Source organism: Arachis ipaensis, chromosome B2, assembly GCF_059453495.1.
Source record: "Arachis ipaensis isolate K30076 ecotype BB chromosome B2, ASM5945349v1, whole genome shotgun sequence".
In the NCBI taxonomy this organism is placed as follows: Eukaryota; Viridiplantae; Streptophyta; class Magnoliopsida; order Fabales; family Fabaceae; genus Arachis; species Arachis ipaensis.
Window position 1 is genome coordinate 37,810,153 of NC_142437.1, and position 6,455 is coordinate 37,816,607.

At 38.6% G+C, this 6,455-nt stretch overlaps 1 non-coding gene across 1 annotated transcript; it reads left to right on the top strand.

Annotated features, from left to right (window-relative positions):
* Window positions 1–4,569: 4,569 nt before the first annotated feature.
* On the top strand, window positions 4,570–4,677 carry LOC148573632 (small nucleolar RNA R71). Its single transcript, XR_015906905.1, has one exon. It is a non-coding gene; the product is annotated as a small nucleolar RNA R71 (small nucleolar RNA).
* Window positions 4,678–6,455: the final 1,778 nt, after the last annotated feature.

Sequence of the window (6,455 nt, forward strand, 5' to 3'; positions counted from 1 at the left end):
GTGAACCTTTTCAGATTGTGACTCAACTTTGCTAAAGTCCCCAATTAGAGGTGTCCAGGGTTCTTAAGCACACTCTTTTTTTGCTTTGGACCTTGACTTTAACCGCTCAGTCTCAAGTTTTCACTTGACACCTACACGCCACAAGCACATGGTTAGGGACAGCTTGGTTTAGCCGCTTAGACCAGGATTTTATTCTTTTAGGCCCTCCTATCCACTGATGCTCAAAGCCTTGGGATCCTTTTTATTTGCCCTTGCCTTTTGGTTTTAAGGGTTATTGGCTTTTTGCTCTTGCCTCTTGGTTTTAAGAGTTTTTGGCTTTTTCTGCTTGCTTTTTTCTTTTTCTTTCTATTTTTTTTATTATTTTTTTTTCTGCAAGCTTTGTTCTTTGCTGCTTTTTCTTGCTTCAAGAATCATTTTTATGATTTTTCAGATTATCAAATAACATGTCTCCTTGTCATCATTCTTTCAAGAGCCAACATATTTAACATTCTTAAACAACAACTTCAAAAGACATATGCACTGTTCAAGCATACATTCAGAAAACAAGAAGCATTGTCACCACATCAATATAATTAAACTAAGTTCAAGGATAAATTCGAAACTCATGTACTTCTTGTTCTTTTGAATTAAAACATTTTTCATTTAAGAGAGGTGATGGATTCATAGGACATTCATAACTTTTAAGACATAGTTACTAACTACTAATGATCATGTAATGAAGACACAAACATAGATAAACACATAACATAGAAAACGAAAAATAGAAGAAATAAGAACAAGGAATGAATCCACCTTAGTGATGGTGGCGTTTCCTTCTTGAGGAACCAAAGATGTCCTTGAGCTCTTTTATGTCTCTTCCTTGTCTTTGTTGCTCCTCCCTCATTGCTTTTTGATCTTCTCTTATTTCATGGAGCATGATGGAGTGCTCTTGATGTTCCACCCTTAGTTGTCCCATATTGGAACTCAATTCTCCTAGGGAGGTGTTGATTTGCTTCCAATAGTTTTGTGGAGGAAAGTGCATTTGAGGCATCTCCGGGATCTCATGGTGATGAGCTTCTTGCGCCTCTTGAGCTCCATGAATGGGCTCTCTTGCTTGCTCCATCTTCTTCTTAGTGATGGGCTTGTCCTCTTTAATGAGGATATCTCCCTCTATGTCAATCCCAGCCGAATTGCATAGGTGGCAAATGAGGTGAGGAAAGGCTAACCTTGCTATAGTGGAGGACTTGTCAGCCACCTTGTAGAGTTCTTGAGGTATAATCTCATGAACTTCCACCTCTTCTCCAATCATGATGCTATGGATCATGATGGCCCGGTCTATAGTAACTTCAGAGCGGTTGCTAGTGGGAATGACTGAGCATTGAATGAACTCCAACCATCCTCTAGCTATAGGCTTGAGGTCCAATCTTCTTAGTTGAACCGGCTTGCCTTTGGAGTCAATCTTCCATTGAGCTCCTTCTACACATATGTCCATGAGGACTTGGTCCAACCTTTGATCAAAGTTGACTCTCCTTGTGTAGGGGAGTGCGTTCTCTTCCATGTTTGGCAAGTTGAACGCCAGCCTCACATTTTCCGGACTAAAATCTAAGTATTTCCCCCGAACCATTGTAACATAGTTCTTTGGATCCGGGTTCTTACTTTGATCATGGTTCTTGGTAATCCATGCATTAGCATAGAACTCTTGAACCATTAGGATGCCGACTTGTTGGATGGGATTTGTTAGAACTTCCCAACCTCTTCTTTGAATTTCATGTCGGATCTCTGGATACTCATTTCTTTTGAGTTTGAAAGGGACCTCAGGGATCACCTTCTTCTTGGCCACAACATCATAGAAGTGGTCTTGATGGGCTTTGGAGATGAACCTTTCCATCTCCCATGACTCGGATGTGGAAGCTTTTGTCTTCCCTTTCCCCTTTCTAGAGGATTCTCCAGTCTTAGGTTCCATCAATGGTAATGGAAAAATAAAAAGCTTATGCTTTTACCATACCAAACTTAGAATTTTGCTCGCCCTCGAGCAATAAAAGAAAGAATAGATGAAGAAGAAGAAGAAATGGAGGAGAGGGAGAGTGGGAAGTGTTTCGGCCAAGAAGGGTGTAGAGGGGTGTGTTGTGTGAATTTGATGAAGAATGGAGGGCTTTATATAGGGAAGGGAGGGGGGTTAAGGTTCGGCCATATGGGTGGGTTTGGGTGGGAAATTGGTTTTGAATTTTTGAAGGTAGGTGGAGTTTAAGAGGTAGGTTTATGGGGAAGAGTGGATGGATGTGAGTGGTGAAGAGGTGATGGGGAAGAGAGATTGAGGTGATTGGTGAAGGGTTTTTAGGTAAGAGTGTTTATGGGATTGTGTGAAAGAGAGTGGTGAGGGATGAGAAGAAGTGAGTGGAGGTAGGTGGGGTTCCTGTGGGGTCCACAGATCCTGAGATGATCCTGTGGGGTCTACAGATCCTGAGGTGTTCAAGGATTTACACCCTTGCACCAAATTAGGCATGCAAAATGCCCTTGCACGCAACTCTGGGCCTTCAGTGCCAGGTTGGTGCCCATTTTGGGCGTTCAACGCCCATTTGTTGCCATTTCTGGCGTTGAACGCCAGAACCATGCTTGTTCTGGGTGTTCAGCGCCAGGATGCTGCCCATTTTGGGCGTTCAGCGCCAGAACCATGCTCTGTTCTGGCGTTGAACGCCAGGCAGATGCTTCTTCCAGGGTGTGATTTTTCTTCTGCTGTTTTTGATTCTGTTTTCAATTTTTATATTTATTTTGTGACTCCACATGATCATAAACCTATAAAGACATATAACTAAGAAAAATATAGTTAGATAAATAAAAATTGGGTTGCCTCCCAACAAGCGCTTCTTTAATGTCAATAGCTTGACAGTGGGCTCTCATGGAGCCACACAGATGTTCAGAGCATTGTTGAGACCCTCCAACACCAAACTTAGAGTTTCGATATGGGAGTTCAACACCAAACTTAGAGTTTGGTTGTGGCCTCCCAACACCAAACTTAGAGTTTGACTGTGGGGGCTTTGTTTGACTCTGCTTTGAGAGAAGCTCTTTATGCTTCCTCTCCATGGATGCAGAGAGAGATCCTTGAGTTGTAAACACAAGGTTGTCCTTATTTAATTGAAGGATTAATTCTCCTCTGTCCACATCAATCACAGCTCTTGCTGTGGCTAGGAAAGGTCTTCCTAGGATGATGGATTCATCCTCTTCCTTTCCAGTATCCAGGACTATGAAATCAGCAGGGATGTAAAGGCCTTCAACCTTTACTAACACGTCCTCTACTTGTCTATAAGCCTGTTTTCTTGAATTGTCTGCCATCTCTAATGAGATTTTAGCAGCTTGCACCCCATAGGTTCCCAGTTTCTCTATTACAGAGAGGGGCATGAGGTTTATTCCTGAACCAAGGTCACACAGAGCCTTAAAGATCATGGTGCCTATGGTACAGGGTATTATGAACTTTCCAGGATCCTGTCTCTTCTGAGACAATGTCAGTTGATCCAGATCACTTAGTTCATTGATGAACAAGGGAGGTTCAACTTCCCAAGTATCAATGCCAAATAATTTAGCATTCAGCTTCATGATTGCACCAAGAAACCTGGCAGTTTGCTCTTCAGTGACATCCTCATTCTCTTTAGAAGAGGAATACTCATCAGAGCTCATGAAGGGCATAAGGAGGTTCAATGGAATCTCTATGGTCTCTAGATGAGCCTCAGAGTCCTTTGGTTCCTCAGAGGGAAGCTCCTTATTGATCACTGGACGTCCCAGGAGGTCTTCCTTCTTGGGATTCACGTCCTCCTCTCCCTCATTGGGTTCGGCCATTTTGGCTATGTCAATGGCCTTGCACTCTCCTTTTGGATTCTCTTCTGTATTGCTTGGGAGAGTACTAGGAGGGATTTCAGTGATCCTTTTACTCAGCTGGCCCACTTGTGCTTCCAAATTTCTAATGGAAGACCTTGTTTCATTCATGAAACTTACAGTGGCCTTAGATAGATCAGAGACTAAGTTTGCTAAATTAGAAGTATTTTGTTTAGAGTTCTCTGTCTGTTGCTGAGTGGATGATGGAAAGGGTTTATTATTGTTAAACCTATTTCTTCCACCATTATTAAAGCCTTGTTGAGGCTTTTGATCCTTCCATGAGAAATTTGGATGATTTCTCCATGATGAGTTATAGGTGTTTCCATAAGGTTCACCTAAGTAATTCACCTCTGCTATTTCAGGGTTCTCAGGATCATAAGCTTCTTCTTCATAAGAAGCCTCTTGAGTACTGTTGGATGCAGCTTGCATTCCATGCAGACTCTGAGAGATCATATTGACTTGCTGAGTCAATATTTTATTCTGAGCCAATATGGCATTCAGAGTATCAACTTCAAGAACTCCCTTCTTCATGGGCGTCCCATTACTCATAGGGTTCCTCTCAGAAGTGTACATGAACTGGTTGTTAGCAACCATGTCAATGAGTTCTTGAGCTTCTGCAGGTGTTTTCTTTAGGTGAATGGATCCACCTGCAGAAGTATCCAATGACATCTTTGATAACTCAGATAAACCATCATAGAATATATCCAAGATGGTCCATTCTGAAAGCATGTCAGAAGGACACTTTTTGGTTAGCTATTTGTATCTTTCCCAAGCTTCATAGAGGGATTCACCATCTTTTTGTTTGAAGGTTTGAACATCCATTCTAAGCTTGCTCAGCTTTTGAGGAGGAAAGAACTTGGCTAAGAAAGCCGTGACCAGCTTATCCCAAGAGTTTAGGCTATCTCTAGGTTGAGAGTCCAACCATATTCTAGCCCTGTCTCTTACAGCAAAAGGGAAAAGCATGAGCCAGTAGACTTCAGGATCTACTCCATTAGTCTTAACAGTATCACATATCTGCAAGAATTCAGTTAAGAACTGAAAAGGATCTTCAGATGGAAGTCCATGAAACTTGCAGTTCTGCTGCATCAGAGAAACTAATTGAGGTTTCAGCTCAAAGTTGTTTGCTCCAATGGCAGGAATGGAGATGCTTCTTCCATGTAAATTGGAATTAGGTGCAGTAAAGTCACCAAGCATTCTCCTTACATTATTATTATTTTCGGCTGCCATCTCCTCTTCCTGTTCGAAAATTTCTGATAGGTTATCTCTGGATTGTTGTAATTTAGCTTCTCTTAATTTTCTCTTCAGAGTCCTTTCAGGTTCTGGATCTGCCTCAACAAGAATGTTCTTGTCCTTGCTCCTGCTCATATGACAAAGAAGAGGGCACAGAAAAATAATAATAATAGAGATCCTTTATACCACAGTATAGGGATCCCTTTGTGAGTGGGAGAAAAGAGGGAGACAAAGAATGTAATGTAATGGAAGAAATACAACTGTGAGGAGGGTAGAGATGTGAGATGAGATGTTAGTAGATGAATAAATAAATAGAATAAGATGGGAGAGGGAGAATTTTCGAAAATAATTTTTGAAAAAGGGTTAGTGATTTTCGAAAATAGTTTTTGAAAAAGGTTAGTATTTTTTCGAAAAATTTTAAAATAAAAAATAAAAATAATTAGTTAATAAAAAAGAAATTTTTGAAAAAGAGGGAAGATATTTTCGAAAATTAGAGAGAGAGAGAGTTAGTTAGGTGGTTTTGAAAAAGTTAAGAAACAAACAAAAAGTTAGTTAGTTAGTTGAAACAAATTTTGAAAAATCAATTTTGAAAAGATAAGGAGTTAGGAAGTTAGAAAAGATATTTTGAAATAATATTTTTGAAAAAGGTAAGATAAGAAGATATTTTGAAAAGATATGATTGAAATTAGTTTTTTTGAAAAAGATTTGATTTTTAAAATCACAATTAATGACTTGATTCACAAGAAATCACAAGATATGATTCTAGAACTTAAAGTTTGAATCTTTCTTAACAAGCAAGTAACAAACTTGAAATTTTTGAATCAAAACATTAATTGTTATTGTTATTTTCGAAAATTTGATATAAAAATAAGAAAATTGTTTTTGAAAAATATTTTTGGAATTTTCGAAAATAACTAAGAAATTTGAAAAAGATTTGATTTTTGAAAAAGATTTTGAAAAAGATAAGATTTTCAAATTGAAGATTTGATTTGACTCATAAGAAACAACTTGATTTTAAAAATTTTTGAAACAGTCAAATCTAATTTTCGAAATTTTGAGAGAGAAATAGGGAAAGATATTTTTTTTTATTTTTGAATTTTTATGATGAGAGAGTAAAACATGAAAATTATGCAATGCATGAGAATTTTTTATCAAAACATGTGATGCATGCAAGAATGCTATGAATGTCAAGATGAACACCAAGAACACTATGAAGATCATGATGAACACCAAGAACATATTTTTGAAAAATTTTTAATGCAAAGAAAACATGCAAGACACTAAACTTAGAATTCTTTAATGCTTAGACACTAAGAATTCAAGAATGCATATGAAAAACAAGAAAAGACACAAAACATGCAAATGCAAAGATCAAACAA